At 37.9% G+C, this 20,336-nt stretch overlaps 1 long non-coding RNA gene and 2 pseudogenes across 7 annotated transcripts in view; 2 read left to right on the top strand and 1 right to left on the bottom strand.

Annotated features, from left to right (window-relative positions):
- LOC111332550 (uncharacterized) overlaps positions 1-13,850 on the bottom strand; it is a 60,077-nt gene extending 46,227 nt beyond the window's left edge. For 3 of the 6 annotated variants that reach the window (XR_015995164.1, XR_015995162.1, XR_015995165.1), the window contains exons 1-2: positions 13,755-13,850; positions 13,373-13,484 (exon numbers count right to left, since the gene is read on the bottom strand). This is a non-coding gene — a long non-coding RNA (uncharacterized LOC111332550). Of the gene's footprint in view, positions 1-9,525; positions 10,750-11,354; positions 13,057-13,372; positions 13,485-13,692 lie in introns of those variants that run through there. The other 3 variants (XR_015995160.1, XR_015995161.1, XR_015995163.1) reach the window with 3 other exon arrangements.
- Positions 1,918-4,654, top strand: LOC148716513 (uncharacterized; annotated as a pseudogene). Its single transcript, XR_015995157.1, has 2 exons — positions 1,918-2,288; positions 2,531-4,654. The product of XR_015995157.1 is annotated as an uncharacterized LOC148716513 (transcript).
- LOC148716512 (uncharacterized) lies at positions 5,585-11,355 on the top strand (annotated as a pseudogene).
- Positions 13,851-20,336: the final 6,486 nt, after the last annotated feature.

The raw sequence follows: 20,336 nt of genomic DNA, 5'->3' as shown, positions 1-20,336 counted from the left end.
ACATTCATTTGCAGATTTTGCAATGAACAAGCAATAGATAATGATTAAAATTATAGAGTGGAAGCAATATGACCTCAACAAACTACTAAATAGTACAAAATAGTGCGGATGAAACCAAAACATTATAGTATTTAGTATTACTAAAGTTTCAAAGTTATTGTTTGAACATTGTTGTAGCTATATACAAACATGTTTGTGTAATTCCATAAAGGAATTGTATTCTAGAAGATGTGTAAATAAACTTGACTACCATAGCTTATAACCTGTGAGAAAATTGAATGGGAACATTTTGGACTGGTACAAAATGCAAACATAATTGATGAAATGAAATCTATGTACTCAAAGGCTTTTTCATATTACATATTGCTGCACAAATGATGATTATGTCATCCAAATGGGAAAGAATGCTAATGGGAATTTCTTGCTTTAACATAGCAAAGTCTTTAATTCGCTTGATAGCCTGCTCGACATAAATCCGTACATTAGCAATAAGTGATGTGTTCCTAACATCAGCACCTGACATCTGGAGATTGGAATGCTTGGAGGGTGGAATTGTTAGAGAACATTGGTAGTATGCTAACAGGTCATGAATCTTGAATCCCCTGTCTGCCATAACTTGGTCATGTGGCTGAAGATAGTTTAAGAAACCACTGTTTTCTACAATAAAAACATCAGATGACCTCCCACTGAAGGTCTCAGAGACAAATGATATGTGGCCATTTGGTGTTATCCCTATCAAAAACTTTAACGTGTAGTGTTGTTTGTAATTTGACCAACACATTGCCGCATTCTCTAAGCTTGATGGGGTTTCAGAGAATAGTTCTGTGCAGTCAATGATGACTCTACACTTTCTGTAATATCGTCGAAACATATCAGGCATATTTCTTTGAATTAAATACCTATCTGGCCAGGAAATCATCCACTTTAATTCTTTAGACATCAGCTTAACCCAAGTGGTAAAGACAGAGCTGACAGTCGCCTCGGAAACTTTGAACCTTAAAGCCAGATCAAATACAAAGAGTCCTAGCTTGATTCGCATCATGGTTAGCAAAAACTCTTGCTCCAAGGTTAGAGCTCTCTGTACATTATTTGACCTGGGCTTGGTGGTGTCCTTCAAAGCACTTTCTTTGTCTCCTTTCCAGTAGTGCATACACATGGCTTTTTCAAAGAGTGTATTAAACATCAATTGAAATGTTTCTACGTTAGGGAATCCAGTGAAACGCTGGACATCTTGCTCTGTTGTTAAATCAGCAAACTTCATACTTCCGTATGTTAGCGGATTTATTATCAAGCATTGAGTTCCTTCTTCTTTGAAGCTTGAGTTATTGGATGCCTCAGCAGTAGAGACAACTTCGTGTCTTGCCACAAGCTTTCTTTTCTTGGGTGAAGGTTTGTTAGAGTCACTTGGCACCATATACAAAGTTGGAGTTGGTGAGGAGTACGTTGGCTTTCCATATTGAAAGTGATTCGAACAAACAGTCTTGTAGTTGCCGGGTTCGAATCCAACAAGTCCTTTGGATATGCTGGCAATCCATTGGGCTCTTTTCTTTGGATCCTTCGGAATAAAATGCCAGCGAAGATTTTCGACATGTGACCGTTTCACTATCTTTTTTGGATATCTTGAGTCGTTGTTACAACCTCCAACACAACATCGGTAGTTAACCATTATATATCTTATTTTTTGACGCATTAAAATCGAAAATACAGAGCTCAAAATGTAGCTGTGACTTTTATCTTGAACTGTCAATACTAAAAATTGCGACCAGTTCTGAAACAAAGCCGATATTCATTAAGTATTCAGATCAAGCAAAAGAGTGTAGCCGAGCGTGTCCGCCATTTTGGATTTGCTTGCCCTAATTACCCAGCATGCACTCAAGAGCGTGAACCGGTCTATTGCGAAATATTGAACTCCTTTTGTGCTGGAATGACTGGAAAGAAGAAAAGAACCGTTTACAGGAAAACTAGGAAAAGAAAGGGGCATGGAGGAGATCGTAAAAAAGCGCAATTACTGAAGAAAAGCGGTTGCAACAGGAAGAGTGAACCAAACGAACCGACCCCAGGAACTTCGCACGATCAGTCTGATCTGTGAGATTTTGGCGAAGAAAGCGATCAGCTTCCTAGTTCTTCAAGGAAGAAGATGAGATTCCAGAGCTCAGAAGATGAGTCTTCTTCAAGTTCTGATGAAAACAAAAAAGTTTTCGAGGTAGCTGAGGTAGAAAAAGGATACAGGCTCGTTGATCTAAAGAGCTTCTCTTCTGTGCTCTCAACTTTACACAAATGCGAAGAAGGTGAGAAAAATATCACACATCATAAATATGCTTTTCAGCCCCTTGAACCTAAAGAAAAACGATAGTTAGAATTATTTGCAGAAAAGGAGTTTTATTATTGTTTAATCATTTTTTCTGATCTTTCTTCACTGCAACACTTGTACACATTTATGGAGGTGTGAACTAATGCTCCAACATTGTGGTTCTGTTTGGTTCAGTAACTATAGCTAATAGCATCCTTTTCCGTCATGTTTTTAATATAGGAGACCTTACTATTGAAGAAAATACCGCTAGCCGTTATGGACTGATGTCAGATCTCTCCATTCACTGCAATTCTTGTGATGAAAGTACTCCTTGGCAGACATCACCCAACCTTGCCAAGAAAGGCAAATCATTTGATGTCAACCGGAGAGCTGTCTACCACTCAATAGAAACTGGAAGTGGCTACGAGGGACTCTCTTCTTTCTGTGCGATAATGAACATGCCTTGTTTGTCAAGAGCTGCTTACTACAAGCAAGTTGATGTAATTTTGGAAGCACTGGAAAGTGAAGCAAAAGAAGAACTAAAAGGTGCAGGCCAAAGGCTCCGAAAGCTAATCATGGAGGAAAATGGCATCTCAGACAGCACCACAATAATTGATGCTGCTGTTAGCTTTGATGGCACTTGGGCCAAAAGAGGTTTCACATCACTAACAGGTGTTGTTTTCGTCATCTCAATTGACACAGGAGAAGTTTTAGACTATCACGTGATGTCTAAATCTTGCCGTAAGTGCTCCCTAAAGAACTCACAATGTGAAGGGAATGTGGAAGAGTTTGAAGAATGGAGGAGGGAGCATGTTGCATCTGGAGTTTGTGACATCAACTTCGAAGGAAGTTCACCTGCTATGGAAGCAGACTGGAGCTTCTGTTCTTTGGAATAGATCCATCGAACTTCATAACATGAGGTACAAATGGATGGTGTCAGACGGGGACAGTAAGGCCTTTAACACTGTTCAACATGCCTATGATGACTGTGAAGTTATTAAACTGGATTGTGTAGGCCATGTGCAGAAAAGGATGGGCAAACATTTAATGAATTTGAAGGCATGCAGTAAGGGTAAACTTGCTGATGGAAAACCTATAGGAGGGCGTGGCCGGCTTACAGAAGGAAAGATCAAGCAGCTTCAAAGGTACTATGGCCTAGCAATCCGGCAAAACACCTTGACCAAGGCAAATCCCTCTGAACGGGAGGTTGACATTGCAGTTTATGCTATGAAAAAAAATATTATTGCCATTCTCCATCACTGTGTAAATTCAACTGACAATGCTAAACAACACCGCTTCTGTCCACCAGGTGATTCATCATGGTGCAAATGGCAACAGGACCAGGCAACAGGAACCAGTACCTACAAAGGAGATGACTGTTTGCCCGAAGTCTTCGTGGAGACTCTAAAACCCACATTTGTGTCATTAAGTGACAGTAAACTTTTAGAAAGATGTGTACGAGGAAAAACCCAGAACCCAAATGAAAGCATCAACGCAATGGTTTGGGTCCGGTGTCCCAAACATAAACACCATGGAGTGAAAGTTGTCCGGTGTGCTGCTGCGTCTGCAGTCTGCCACTTCCACAGAGGTGCAGAAAGCAGAGAAAGATTGATGGAAAGGCTTTCAATTCCTGGAGGTGCATTTACTGAGGATGCATTTCGACTAAGAGATAATTCAAGGCTTCGGAAAGCTGATAAGCAGGCAACGGCCAAGGAGAAGAAGCGCCGGCAGGGATTGCAGCTTATCCGTACTCAAAGAGAAGCGGCTCTTCGTGAAAAAGAAGATGTTTTATATGAAGCTGGGGCATTCTAACTCTTGCTCTTGCCTATCCTAATTATATTTGAACTTATGGCTACTCATTGACTTCATAATTTGAATACAGGAGGTGTTTAATTTTAAAATCTTGTAACTTTAGGCCTTTTTTTCTCAAAACGTATTTTTTAATACTTGAGAAAAGATTACTCAAGAAGTATGAGAGCTATGGACCTGAAATTTTTAGGGATTGCTGATCTAATTGAGTTATTTGGGATGAGTAAAGGAAAATGCCATAGAGGTCTTTCTAAAGAAATGATTAAACAAATAGTGATCATGTGTTAGATGTGTAACTTGACACCAGTGCTGTGATGTCAAATTTAAAAAATTCTTGAAATCCTTCACTCATCCCAACAAGTATTCAATATTCTTTAGAATAACAGCAAAATATTGGTATTTCATTGAAACAGTTTCTAACAATCTTTACTCAAGTACATATAGGTGAGACACTACAAGTTGTTAATTGAAATGACCGGTGTCAGGTTACATTTGCTGCAGGTGTGACATAACACCTTTTTTTGAAAAATATAGTTCATAAGCTTTCCAGTGATATATAGTTTTAGATAGTTGTGACCAAAACTTAAATTCCTACAATTATTTGAAAAAATGCACTTTTTTTAGGTAGAATCCCCCCTTAACTGGTATACAAAAGTGATTTTGGTAGCAACATTTGTTAACTTTCCACTTTATATCTACCAAATTTTGAATGACAGCAGTTTAAACAACTGTCACAATAAGCAACTTGAAAATGATACATTTTCCAGTTTACATTTTAATGCCAGTGAACGAATATTATAAAATATATCGTAGCAAGTAACATATGAAAAATCGCCGACTCTTTAATTTCCGCGATATTTGTAACCGGAATTTATGGGAAACAAGATATTTGGTCAAAAAATTACATTCAAATTGTTCACTGTTCAAATTGATCACTGCTGCCTATTGGACAAAAGGTCCCCTCCGTGACAATAACCTCGAGCACTCACTGTTCCTGTAGAATGTAAGAGAGGAGGAAGGCCTTTTCCATTTAAGGCAGTTTTATTGTTGATTAACATCTAAATAAACTATGTACTAAATTATTGTTGTTGCCGTTATACATTCACAGAAATCTGAAATTAAATTTTAACTTTCAGTTTTCATAGTTTCTCTGGTCCCCTCTGTGACAGTCTAAATGAATGACTAATTCCCCCCACATGTGGAAGAAGTCGTTTGGAAATAGTTTGATTTAAAAAAATCATTAGCTGTTCTATCCATTAGAAGTCCTCAGTGAACTGAATTATATTGAGCTGGGGAGCTATCGACGATATTCTCTTCTGAATTGTCCCCTCCGTGACATGCAAAATACTGTGGAATGACCCAACACAGAAGTTCCAACTAAAGAAAAACCATAAGACAGCAAAAAGGAAGAATTGATTTTCAACAAAAGAACATAAATTCAAGATCCCCACAGAAGTGAGACAGATTTTGACCACCAGCAAATAAACAAAGAAACCATGGAAGCAACAGACAACTCAGTAGAGGAAATTCAAGGTCAAGAAAATAATACCCTGGTGCTGTGGAAACTGGTGAATGTTCACAGAAAAACTTTGACTAAACAAGAAGTCCTGTTTACAGATAACAGTAGATCTCTACTGCTGATCTTGCGGAAACAGGACACAAGTAAAATAAAATCAGGGCAATGTTACAAAATATCAAATGTTGCCATTAAAGAATTTAATGGTGCAAACTATTCAACTTTAATGAAAAACAGTACAATAAATGAGGCTGACAGATTGAGAAGTTGTTGTTTTAGAGAAAAAACAACAATTGAAACTGCAATTCCCACCAGAAGGAATTATCCAAGTTCAATCTTATTGAGCCCACAACAAGTGCCACTCGAAAGTTATGGACAGTAACATGCTGGGGATTTTGCACGTCATTTCTGGCCACAGAAATGTGCAAAAAAGATTTTGGCTGCCATATTGGCCGCGCAGTCCAAAAGCAAGAGACTGAAATGAAGCTTTTTTGAATGCTCCCCAGTCTCCGGGGGTCAAGTTTTGGCACCTGAAATTAAATGTTCTGGCTTCTTCATCGCTTGATCTTTCATTTGATACCAAACTTGCCGTGGATTAGCTGTAGACAACTCTGTGCTTTTGCAGTCAATAGCAGTCAATACTGAAAGGGACTATAGCTGAATCGTTTTTGGCAATGTTTGGCTTCAAAGAACGTTTTTTAGCATATTGAAGCTACAATACGAAGACTATTACTAAGGTAAGAGTTTGTTCTTTTCCAAATTTTGGATTTGCGCCCAAGTTTTCAGCAAAGTTGTTATAGGTAAACCTCATTTTTCATTTTTGCCTTTCAGCTTCCATATGTGGTGTACCTTTGAGAGGAAATGATGGCATGTAGAATGAGTTTTTAGACACGATTCCCCATAGGTAAATATAGGGCATCAAAGAAATTGGAGCAAGATGAGATCGTGAAAAAGATGCTAGAAGCAAACACCAACCTGAGCAGGAAGCGGACAAAACTAAAACGTCTTCAAGATAGGGTAAGAAAGTGTTATAGCCTTCCTGCATCCAAAATGCTGTATTTCATAAATTAAACTCGTGTGTATAACTTTTACAAGCATTTATTTACCTATATGTTACAGTGTAATTTTGATTTTCTTTTGTTTCAATTATGGTTATTACCATTTAAAAACATGGACAATGGCAAAATACCTGTAGCAATTCAGGAGACAGGGTGATCAAAGGTGGGAAGTGGTGATTTATTTATTTATGTGTACTCACAAATTATTCTCTTACCATATAGGTGAATTATATTGATAGAAGCACAAGCGAGTTAAACAACATGTACAAGGTATGTGACTTGCATGAACAAGAACAACTCTTTATTATACGCATAAGGGACTGGCCATACCTTACAGGGAGGAGGGCTGGTGCAACAGTGGGTATGTCATGTTTGGTTTTTCCTTAGAACCCCCATTCGTAAGATATTGTTTTTTTGCCCCTTCCCCCCGTCCCCATCTCTCCCCAGCTACATATTTTGATACTGTGTAATTATGATCAGATACACAATGTACCTCAGGATGGTGGAACTGATGATTCCAATAATTGGGCTAGCTTTTTTAATAAATATTTAATTGGGCTTGTTTACTGACATTTTGGTGACCCCTTTAAGTTGAGTCATTTACTTTATTAGATGCAAAGAGGAAATCCAATAAAGAAAATATATTTCCCTTTTCCCTTGTTGGGAAGAGACTACAATCTCCAACAACCCTCTCTGAGAAAGGAGATATAAGTGGCCCAAAGAGAACTTCCAATACAAAGAAAGACAAGACTAGACGGGTAGCTATGGAAATCCATGGAGGAAGCCCAAACAACATGAAGCCAGCCTATTATGGGCTTTTTGCAACTGTTACAACAGGTGCTCCTGTAGATCAACTCAGGGAGATGTGTTCAGTTTCCCCTGTTTTGAAAGAAAGAGTTATTCCTAATATTGTAAATGAAAATGTAAAGGAATTTGAAAACAGTGATGTTAATTTTGTCAGAAGTGTAAATGTATTGTATAAAGATGGTCTTGTCAGCAAAGCTAAGTATAACAGCATCAGGTCATCTTTGAGTATGACCAGCAATGAAGACAATACAGGCAAAAGCCATGTTAAATTTATGAAGAGTTGCCTAATTCCCAAACTCATGCCCTACAAGCAATTGATGGTTAAGGTAAATGCCATTAATATTGACACATTACATGATGTGAGAGAAACCCTGTGTGATGGTTTGGATGATGCAGAGAAAGTAGATGGGAAGTCTAGAGAACACACTGAATTGCTTTTGAGACTAGCTCAGTTCTACTTAAAAGCTGATAAGAACCATATTGATAAACTTAACTGGTTTGGCAATGAGATGGGATCTTTTAAGGTTGCCATTGGGGGGGATTGGGCCCCCTTTGGCAAAGATGACATAGCCTTAAGCTGGTTGTTGAGCTTTCTTAATTGTGGTCCTAGAGTCTGTAGCCACGAAGAAAATTTTCTTTTACTGGGAGCAAACTGTAAAGAGGATTGTGAACCCATCAGATGCTATGTGTGTAAGTTAGCTGACGAAATGAATGAAGTAAATAGAAAACTTCAGTATATGTTGACGGCAAGGACATTAGAGTATCATTTTCTTTTGAAACGTTCCCAAATGACATGAAATACTTAGAATTTCTCGCCGGTGAACTTTCCAATTCTGCAAAATATTTCTCGTCATTCGCTAATGTCAAGAAAGATGACATTGGTGATGTTACTGCCACTTTTGGGGTTAAAAACTCAAACAAATGGCAACCCTGGGGTTATGCACAGAGAATTGCAATAGCAGGTGCTGTAGCTAAAAAGAAAGAAGAGTTTAGCAGTTCAAGTTCGCACCTCAAGCCAGCTACCATTAGACAGAAGGTAACTTCATTCATTGCACAAAAAAAGTCTCGACAGGAATTCCCCCCCTTGCTAGGTAAAGCGATTGACAAAGTTAAGGTGGAATGCTTGCATGTTAAAAACAATGCATGGCAACAGTGGCATGCAACAGTCTTGAAATATGTGTTAGCACATACCAATGTAAGTAGCTGTGAGAGTGTCAATGACACTCCTGCCTCAAGCTGCTTTAAAAGGTATTTCGAAACAGTAAGGTTTACCCTAAAGGCCACAAGACTTGCTAAAAAGGTGAGGAAGTGGTTCTGTGATGGCCGTTTGAAAAACAAGGACCTTGAGTACAGGTTTACAGGGAAAGAATCCTTGATAATGTCTCATCAATTCATGATATTGCTTTCTGCTCTTGAATTAGAAGATGACCAGCCAGTTCATAGTTTTGCTTTGCATGTGTTTGCTACTATTGCTGTGAACCTAAGGGACTCTGTGTCTATATTCAATAGAATTAAAGTGACAGATGAAGAGGTCACGAGTTTCACAGGCATCACACGCAATTACTTTAGGGCATGTGAACTCTTTTCATCAGTCTCTCCAACTACTTGGACTATTGGCCATTGTGTGGCAGCTCACACAAATCAAATTAAACAGGAGCTTGGTGTGGGGCTTGGGATCAATACAATGGAGGGCAGAGAATCTAAGCATGTTTCTCTCGCCAGATTTGCACGAAACACCCACCGTTCAAGACGATGGGTACAGGTATTCAGACATGAGTACATCTACCTTGTCTGGCTTAGGGAAAATGGGTGCGATTTGGTTAAACACAAACCCACCAAGAATAAGTATATCCCTGCACGATGCTTTACTGCCACATAATCTGGTTCTACCAAATATATTATACGGGCTGTCCGTATTTGGCGCTGTAAATTTAAATTCCGAATTAACAACAATCCAATGTTTCTTAGATCGATGTTATAAGCGCAAGTATACATCCGACCACATTAATGTTTATGAATTGTTAGTTCAACAGGACACACGTATCTTCAAGAATGTTTTTAATAACACAATACACCCTTTAAGAGCTATAATGCCAAAAAAGAAATCAACCAAGTACAATCTGAGGAAAGAGACAAGTCACCATCCTAAAATAAACACTGATAGGTTCAAAAACACGTTTGTTAATCGCTTAATTTTTAAACATAATCTAGTCTTATAATTTTTATCTTGATTTTCTCTGTAATTTATATATATACCTTCTTTTAATGTTGTAACATAGGATATGTGATTATTTATCTTATGACTTAATAAAGATTCAATTCAATTCAATTCAATTCAATTTTGCCACTGTGGCAATCAGAAACTACAAGGGGAGGCTAAATGTACTTTCTGCAGTCATCCCATACAGCAGACCACTGATGATTGTATAAAGCAAGGTAAACTGACTGCTCAGGCTAAGAGTTTAGTAGCTAATGCCAGGGGTCTAATGTAAACCCCCAGAGACTGGCAAGCATTCCAAAAAACTTTCACATTATTTTTCACATTATTTATTAACACTGAAATTATGAATGTTATATATTTTACACATTAAGATTATGAAAAATAAAATAATTATTGTTCCCACAATTTAAACTGTTGAGAATAAACAACCACTTGAAAAAAAATTGTTTGAGTAATTGTGTTTTCTATGAGTCCTAGATATGTTGAGGCCAGCCATATTCATTCCATGCCCCATAAAAGAAATCAAATGTGATCTCTTCAGTTGTAAAATTAAAGGCACACCAAATTCCTTTTCCTCATTGATTATAGCTTACACTTTCACTTTTCCACTTGCTGATCTCTTAAGGAATTTTTCTCCTTCGACTTCACAATCCATAATCTCACAAAACAGACGTTGCACCTTCCTTTCCTTGGTGAAAACCATTGCAATGCAATTCCTTGTCCTGTGCGTGGTAGCCCCGTAAGAGCTTCTGGTAGCAATTTGTTGAACCATACCAAATAGATCCCTGCTGAGATTTTCCAAAACAATAACTCTCCATGGATTTTTCACTCCACACCTTGGGACCACTCATCACATAAATTTTTTATACCATCAATTTGAAATACTTGTCAGCATAGGAAATGCTGCCACGGTGACATGCTTGTGTTGTTGTCGAATACCTCCAAAATGCCTTTTTGAAACTGAAGACAACAACATTTTTAACTCACAGAAAGCCTCGTTTGTTTCTGAGCTTTCCATTCCATCAATTATCAGCTCATCCTGAGCCAGCTGCAGGGCAGAGAGAACAGTTGTTTCAAATTTGACACTTGTGTCACCCATTTTTAATTTTGAGAAAGCCTACTAACAACACCGCTGACTCATGACCTCACGGGAAAGAAATGGCCCAATCTTGCCACAAAAATCCCCAGCGTGACAAGAAAATCCTCAAATATTCTGAGTGTGGCCTAATGCAACTGAAGACCAAATGTTGCAGTAAAATAACGGCCAGTATTCTTACCATCACTGAGAAAGATATGACTTCCCTAGATATATTTGATATGATTAAACAACTGTATACTATTACAAAGGAACAGGATGGGGAAGTGGTGAAAGAATTTGCAGACCTTAGTGATGATGATCTCACTGAACTGCTTCTTACTGTGGAAGGAACCGTTGTATTCAATGACAAAAATGCCAAAGAGGTGATCAAATCAGTGTGAATCATATTAAGTAATTCTCTTTTTATAAGCTGACAATAATTTATAACCACTTTCCAAAATGTGAATAGGTCTTTAAATTAATCATTTTCTTTTACTCTAAAAGTTCTGTTAGAAGTATATTAAAAAAAAATTCATGTTAATTTTCTGATCATTTGAAATAATGGTTTTTGTTACCCATGGCACCTGAAAACTGCAAAGTAGTGTTAATGTTTTTTTAACACTTGATGCAACTATTGGTTTGATTGATGAATAGGAATTATTTGTTTCATAGGTGAAAGTGGAAAACTCCACTTGTTTTACTTCATAAGCTCTATTAGATTTCTCTTTGTGTTTTCACTCTATATTTTTGCTATTTTCAAACTACTTTTTTAACTATTCATAACCATTTTTATTAAAATACATTATTGTTGTTACCTAACTGCAAACTGCAAACTGCAAACTACAAAGTAATGTTAATGTTTTTTTAACACTTGATACAACTATTGGTTTGATTGATGAATAGGAATTATTTGTTTCATAGGTGAAAGTGGAAAATTCCACTTGTTTTACTTCATAAGCTCTATTAGATTTCTCTTTGTATGTTGTTCACTTTATATTTTTGCTAATTTCAAACTATTTTTTAACTATTCATAACCATTTTTATTAAACTACATTATTGTTGTTACCTAACATCTAAGGTTTACCATGCAATTAACTATCAATGTTAGTTATTTCAAATAAAGCCATCCTTATTATGTCTTACTTGGCTTTACTTCTTTCAAAGCAAAAAAAAACATAAGATGTTACCATAGCAATGATTCATTTATTTCAGTAATACCTTTTCTCCTATCATTTGTTTATTTTCAAAGCCAACTCTTTGAACAGCCAACATAATCCTCACGAACTTTCACACACCATGGTTGTGATTACCAATGATAGTAAGAGAAGTTTGCGCATTTGAATGACGCATTTCACGCATCATAAGCAATTAGAAAACAGGCCATCAAAACTAATAACTATAGACCAATCAGAGTTTTTAACATTAATTACGACTCCTCCCCCCTCTATAAAAAAAATTTCTCTTAAAATAACAGCTATACCCGCAATCCAGCGCTCGGACAGAATATCATTTGAGGTGAGAGGGGTGATCTTAAATCTTAGTTTTGGAAACACCCCACAATTTGCCACTACTAAAAGAAATAAAGGTCATGAATCACTGCGTAAACTATCAATAAGATGTGCTGCAGTATTACCATCTTTTAGATATCCTAGCAACACTATGACAAAATTATACTAAGTGTTAAGTTTTTTAACAATGTATGTAACATCACAAGCTAGTTGCATCTGAGTGATAAGAACAACAAAAGCTAATAAAAGTTTATTCATTGACCAACGAAATACATGAAGAAATCATTGGTTTTTAACCTTGATTGAGTTCCGTTGGGAAAGATTTCCATATAACCCAATACATGCATCCATTAATTTCATTAAGGCTAAATATAAAGGTTTCTTTGCAACACCCTATGCATAATTAAGGTATGGGGTTATATGGAAATCTTGCCTTCCGTTGGAAAAGAAGGTAAGACAGACGACTAAACCACTGCCGCACTCGCTGCACGAAATAGGAAATACTCAGAGTGCTTTGGTAGAGCTTAACTCATTTTCAAAATGGCGGATTTTACCGCGAAAAGTTCGATAACAACAGTATACAGCGGTCTATATTTTCAAAATAGAGATTAATTCTTTACAAAACCAAACCTCAGGACTTTTTGTGATGAAGTTGTACGATTTTCTGCCCTTTGATACTGTATATACATCAGTGTTACTTTGTTGCAGGTTGTAACCATAGTGAGGTTCATTTCAGACAAAGTTTTGTGAAAACTACCTCTGTACCAACCTACAAACCAATTAAATATCCTGAGCAGTGATCCAAACAACAGACTATCAACCCCTTTTTGTTCATCTTTCTCAGGCTGATCTCGCAAACACGTACGCCAGTGACAGAAAATTTAAAAACTGAGACTTTCGGCAAATTCAGAGGGTTGGTTTGTGGCGATCATGCAACTGTCGACCTCAAATAAACCATATGCGCCGAAATCGGCGAAATCATCAAAATATCTCGAAAGAAAAGATGCTTGGTCTGAATAGTGCACTAGAATAGCAGAGGATTTGAAACTTTAACAAAACTAACGTAACGAAAGTGGTTCGCAAACCTTTAGGAAGCATTGATCCTGAAAAGCGTGATATTTGATGTGATCAATTTGCGTCCCAAGAGTTCCAACCGCCAGCATTCGAAAGCATCTATTCCTTCCAACACTTCAGGGACTACAATGAGGACACACATTGAAAAAAAAAATAGAAACATTCATTACACATATATTTCAAATGACTTCAAAGTGGATTTCGAAAGCTGTTGAGGATCGTTTGAAGTCCAATGCAGTACTCTATCGCACTCATGTATTGCAACCGCATGTTCGGGCAGAAGGAGCTATGAACTGAGTAATGGAATTTTCCTTTGAAAAATCTAGCTTACCCTGACATCTAAGAGTTAAATACTACTCGTAGCTACCAACTATAGCCAAGGACAGCACCCACCATTAGGATTTGTGTTCAAAAGTGTTGTCCTGACACAATCCCGTGTCTCCATCGTCTCCCGATAAAGCGTTCATGTTAGGTCAATACCTGGCCTCGTGCGCAGACGTTCTTGGGCATCGTCACGCACTCATTCCTGGGGGAGGAATGATTGTGTGACGATGCCTAAGAACGTCTGCGCAGGAGGCTAGTCCATATCACGTCCTAATAATAAATATATATATCTTTTTAGACGTTTTGTTGTGTAGTATCGCTGAGTATTTTTACGAATTGTGCCGTATTTTGACGAGCCCGTAAGGCGAGTCAAAATACAAATAACGAGTAAAAATACTCAGCGATACTACACAACAAAACGAATAATAAGTTATTTATTATCCAACACGCCAAACTGTTATTTCAGTGCGGGCGAATTTCGCGGATATTTATTTACGGGGAGTGCGAGACAGAAGTATGAGAAGCGGAAGGGAGTTGGCGCGTTGTTGTGTTGCTGTTTCTATTTTCTTCATTAAATGAAGAAATTTTCTGGTCGTCAAGCGGTTTTTCTTCTTTCGACTCATCTAACGGGCACATGGTATTTCGTGGACTGGACTAGACTGGATTGAACTGGACTGGACTAGTAAAACGAGGACTAGTAAAACGTGGACTAGTAAAGCACGGACTAGTAAAACGCGGACTAGTAAAACGAGGACTAGTAAAACGCGGACTAGTAAAACGCTGACTAGTAAAACAAGGACTAGTAAAACGCGGACTAGTAAAACGAGGACTAGTAAAACGAGGACTAGTAAAACGTGGACTAGTAAAACGAAGACTAGTTAAACGCTGACTAGTAAAACGCTGACTAGTAAAACGCTGACTAGTAAAACGCTGACTAGTAAAACACTGACTAGTAAAACGAGGACTAGTAAAACGCGGACTAGTAAAAGCGGACTAGTAAAACGCTGACTAGTAAAACGCGGACTAGTAAAACGCTGACTAGTAAAACGCTGACTAGTAAAACGCGGACTGAACAACAACAACAACAAAAAAGACAATTTCATACGAAGGCGATCACAAGACTTAATGGCGAGCCAACTCAGTGAGCGACAATCCCTGTTTGACCTTTAAGCTACAAATGGGTTTGACATGCGCCAGATACAAACGATTTTATAAGTTTAGGCTAACAAAGAAATAATTTTATTTAGCAGCAGTTCAAAATCTTAAAATACACTTTTGTCGTAAATTTCACGACAGAAACGCAGGAATTCGATGAATGAAAGTCTCATTAAATCTCCTTGTGTCTAGGTAGAACGAGTCTCATTGACTTCAGCTTTTCGGTGGAAGAAAGACCGATTTACACACGCATTATAGAAAACAAACAAGCAGACTGACAACTCCAAAACACATATTTGCATTCACTTACAATTTGACTTTCCGTGACATTTTAAAACGGAACAGAGGTAAATCTTCGAAGATTAATCGTCGTTGGAAATAAAAAAATACTTTCCGTAAGATCTCTGTTTTTCTCTTTACGAGAAAATCATCGCATGATAAGTTAACTCGTGTGTGCTTGTCACACCAGTACTGCTGTTTCTTCAAAAGCGTATGCTTCTTTCCTCTTCGATTGACAGGTGTCACATCGTGACAGTTACTTTTCAAAAAAATGTTTGAAAATTTGTTCGGAAGCCTTCTAACTGCCTTTACAAATAAAAATGTTTCGGCGAAAGGTTTCTCTTTAATTTGAAGAACGTTTGTTTTCTTTATAACTCACTCGCTATCAAACTGTTAAGTTCAAGGAGGATTTTCCCGTAATTAAACTCGTAATTGTAGCCCTAAATCATTCGGGTTCTTCAAATTAAAGAGAACGCTTTCGCCGAAACATTTTTATTTGTAAGGGTAATTTAAGGCTTCCGAGCACATTTTGAAACATTCTTTTGATAAGTAACTGTCACGATGTGACACCTGTCGATTGAAGAGTAAAGAAGCATTCGATAAACAACTATGACAGCAGTACTGGTGTGACAAACACACACGAGTTAACTGATCATCGGACGATTTTCTCGTAAAAAGAAATACAGTTAGCGATCTTACGGAAAGTATTTTTTTTATTTCCAACGACGATTAATCTTCGAAGATTTACCTCTGTTCCGTTTTAAAATGTCACGGAAGGTCAAATTGTAAGTGAATGCAAAAATGTGTTTTGGAGTTGTCAGTCTGCTTGTTTGTTTTCTGTAATGGCGTGTGTCGATCGGTTTTCCTTCCACCGAAAAGCTGAAGTCAATGAGACTCTTTCTACCTAGACACAAGGAGATTTAATGAGAGGTTTATTAATCGAATTCCTGCGTTTCTGCTGTAAAATTTACGACGAAAGGGTATTTTAAGATTTTGAACTGTTGCAGGATAAAATTATTTCTTTGTTAGCCTAGACTTATAAAATCGTTTGTATCTGGCGCATGTCCAACCCATTTGTAGCTTAAAGGTCAAACAGGGATTGTCACTAACTAAATTGGCTCGCCATCAAGTCTTGTGATTGCCCTCTTATGAAATTGTTTGTTGTTGTTGTTGTTGTTATTAAGTCCGCGTTTTACTAGTCCTCGTTTTACTAGTCCGCGTTTTACTAGTCAGCGTTTTACTAGTCCGCGTTTTACCAGTCAGCGTTTTACTAGTCCGCGTTTCACTAGTCCACGTTTTACTAGTCCGCGTTTGACTAGTCCTCGTTTTACTAGTCCTCATTTTACTAGTCCACGTTTTACTAGTCCACGTTTTACTAGTCCGCGCTTTATGAATCCCCGTTTTACTAGTCCAGTCCAGTCCACGAAATACCATAGGCCCATCTAATGAACTTGGATCTATATTTGCCAGCCATTCTGACTCTTCGTCGTCGGAAATATTCAAATTGTCCGCCATTTGTTTTTTTTTTTTGTTTTTTTTCGTAACTACAATCCAATTCTTCGCTTGCATGATGCGAGAAAACCTGTTTAACCGGTACTCTACAATAGACGAGTACAAATACCGCGTGATATTTGTACTCGTTTGTGCCGTTATTTGTACTCGTGTAGATGTAGTTGGATAATTAACAATTATTCCACTCGCGCTTGTTGGATATGAGATGATAGATAGCCAACAAGCGCGAGTGGAATAATTGTTTTATTAAAAACGCCCCCAAGAAATTATTATTTTGTGAGAAGAAACTGGATTTTTTAGCTCCCTTTTGATTTTAAGCTTACGCTAGCCACGTTCTACCATGTTTACCATCATCTACCCTAAGTTACCCGTGTTCTACCACGTTTACTCCCATCTACCCTAGGTCAACCATGTTCTACCACGTTTAACCCAATCGTCCATAGGTTACCAGTGTTCTACCACGTTTACCACCTTCTACCTTGTGTTACCCATGTTCTACCACGTTTACCCCCATCTACCCTAGGTTACCCATGTTCTACCACGTTTACCCCCAACTACCCTAGGTTAGTCATGTTCTGTGCAATTCCTTATATTTGCTGGCAATTCATTAAAAATCATGGCTGCTGAATGCTGAAAGGTGCCTTGTACAAATGGAACATAAAGCCTTGGAGCAACACTGGAACGGAGATGCCTAACGGGTTTAACGACTTGCAAATTTAAATGAGAGGGCCAGTTATCAGAATACAGTGCTTTAAAAATAGTCTTAAGTCGCGAGTAGTCCCTTAGCTCCAGGATAGGTAGCCAGCCAAGATCCAAAATGGTAGATATACTGTTTACGAACTGGAGCCTTTGTAGTCTAGCTGAGAGGAACTTTGGTAGTGGATAAAAAACAATTTCACTGTAGCTTATTTTAGACAGAATTAATGTTTCTATCAAATGATTTCGTCGTTTAAAATTAGTAAAGTTCCTTATTTTTCTTAAGGTTCTCCGAGTCGCATAACAAGATTAAAGAATAGAACTGATACGAAATTCCCATTTAAGATTTGAGTGAACGTGTGCTCCCAGCAGTTTTGTAACATTTATACGTTCCAGCGGTGTACCGGAGATTTCTAATCCCAACTCCAGGTTTCGGAGAGAATGTACATGAGCCGTCTTTGGAGTTGAGATAACAATGGCCTTGGTTTTCTTAGAATTCAGGGCCAGGTTTGAATCATTTGACCAGGTGCCGAGGCCTGCCAGGGTTGCATTCATGCTTTCTGCTTGGGATGTGATCTGAGGTGTAGAACAGCTAGGGTGTAATGTTGTATCGTCGGCATATTGGAAACTAAATAATTTCAATATAAGAACAAAGTTCAAATGGTAAATTAGCCACCGTCACGATTATAACAGCTGACGTTTCGAGCGTTAGCCCTTCGTCGGAGCAAATGACGAAGGACTAACGCTCTAAACGTCAGCTTTTATAATCGTAACGGTGGCCAATTTACTATTTCAACTTTGTTGCCCAAAAGAGTTTCAGTTTCCAAAGAGTTTCAGTTTCAGCCCCTAACAGTTTCTTTAGAAACTATCAGCCTTTATTCATATTGGAAACTACCCTTGGTTAGCCATGTTCTACCACGTTTACCTCCGTCTACCCAAGGTTAGCCATGTTTTACCACGTTAACCCTCATCTACCTGAGGTTAGCTACGTTTCACCACTTTGACCCACGTTAACCCTAAGTTAACCATGATCTATCACGCACGTGCACATGTTCATTCCAAGGCGGAAGGGAGTGGAGACGTCTTTAAGATGATTTGTAATCATGCAGTTAATGTATCTATTTACAAACAGTGCTCACAGCAAAGGTTAAACATGTTCAAATGCTGCTTTAATTAAAATCGTCACTGTATAAAAGGGTTGCTCATTGCTTTTATCTTGTCTTCCATTCAGAGGAAAATAAAGAAAACTTTGAAGTTTTTTTCAATCTACTTTGGAGGCGCTACTTAAGGCTTCTAATCCCAATTTTCAAAAGTTAAACAGGTTTGAGTGGTGCGAGGGGGTCATTATTAAGATTGTAACCGAGGCGAACGCAGGCGATTTAAGTAATAGTAATGAATATAATATCTAAATAATCAAAATATAAATAATCCAACTAAACTGCCTTAATCTGAATACAAAAGCATGAAGGGTTGATTTGTCTAACGATAACTAATAACTCTTGCAACATCAATTAAAACTATGTTTTCTAACAGAGTAAGTATGGGAGACAGGTTATGAAACCCCGTTAAAGTTTTGTTTAGACATCGTAGCGGAAAATTAATCGAGTAGTGCACTTTTCATGTTGGTCTGAATTGAGACGGGCGCACACTGAATCTCTTCTTTTTTTGCATGTGCGCCAACTTGGCAGCTATCTGTGAAGCTTCTCTAGATGACAGATTAACGGGATTTTGCCCTGATAATTTTGACCTAATTACGAAATTGTATAATGAGGAAATGTTTTCCGCAGATGGCTCAACATTAGTTAGATTTATAACTTTTATTGCACAAAACCGACTCATGATTTGTCCGTGGTCCACGTATTTGCGGAGTTCCTGTCGATGTTAGGAATTCTGATCCCTTCAGCCTTTTATAGACTCCAAGTGACCTTTATAAGCAGTTGATTTGTTGTTCAATACGCCTCTAAATCCGTGTTCTTTTTGTATAATTACACATATTTACCAGAACCTACGGTACCGCCTGAGAAATGATCGATCTGATGTACAATTCTGATTGGTAGCGAAATGTCCTCTATGAAAACGAAAAACAGATCTGGCCGGCTTACAATAGTCACCAGTAGTTAGATAGTTTTGTTGTATTAGGTCATACTTTTAGGTGATTTAAATTTTTCCTGTGAGATACACTCCAAACCTTCTTACATTGCCTCCACTCAGAAACAGTAACTGTAATAATAAAACCTTGCAATACTTTATTTTGGAACTTTACTTAGTCGCGATACCAGGGGCGTTTCTCTCTTGGACAAACTAGCTACACAAATGCTCGAAGTGGGATTTTTGTGATCGTTAAGAACCCCGTCACCCTTCCCAAGGTTTCTCATCTAAACTTTTGCGAAATGCACTTTATTATGGTATCTTTTTCCCCTGAAAAAATAATTAATCAATTCCTTTTGTAAGTGCGTTATCAGTAGAACTTCTAGTCCCTTATACTGTCCATCAAATCCTAAATGACTTGAGACTTATAACACTCATGGCACATCATAAAGGAATAGACCGATCTTATGCTGAAAAGAGAGACGCAACGGAAATATAGAGGGTGAAAAAGATAGGATTAAGTATATGGGAACAGCATGGATAAAGTACAGCTTAGAAACTAACCAGGAAACTTTAGTCCTATATCTCTGACGACGAATCAAACGATGAACTGCATTCATTTTTGCTAGTTCCAAGAATATCTTGTTGACAATACCCCAAGCGTTACTTTTCAGTGTCATGCAATGAGACTCTTGTTGCTGATAGTTAAAATATAAAGCTTGAATGCTAGCAAGCCACGAACAGAGCAGGTTGAGAGAAGGCCGTAAAACCCGTCACACTCTTATTTCTTGAGCAGAGCATTCCACAGTCCACTGTATCAAAGACCAACGTTGCTTCGATAAATAATAAGCGCTCAATCCTATATCTATCAATGTCTTGCCTCAGAAGATATGAGGTGAGCGTGAAAAACCGTGCTACATG

This window comes from Stylophora pistillata, chromosome 14 (assembly GCF_964205215.1).
Source record: "Stylophora pistillata chromosome 14, jaStyPist1.2, whole genome shotgun sequence".
NCBI lineage: Eukaryota > Metazoa > Cnidaria > Anthozoa > Scleractinia > Pocilloporidae > Stylophora > Stylophora pistillata.
This window is presented reverse-complemented; position numbering and strand designations above follow the sequence as displayed.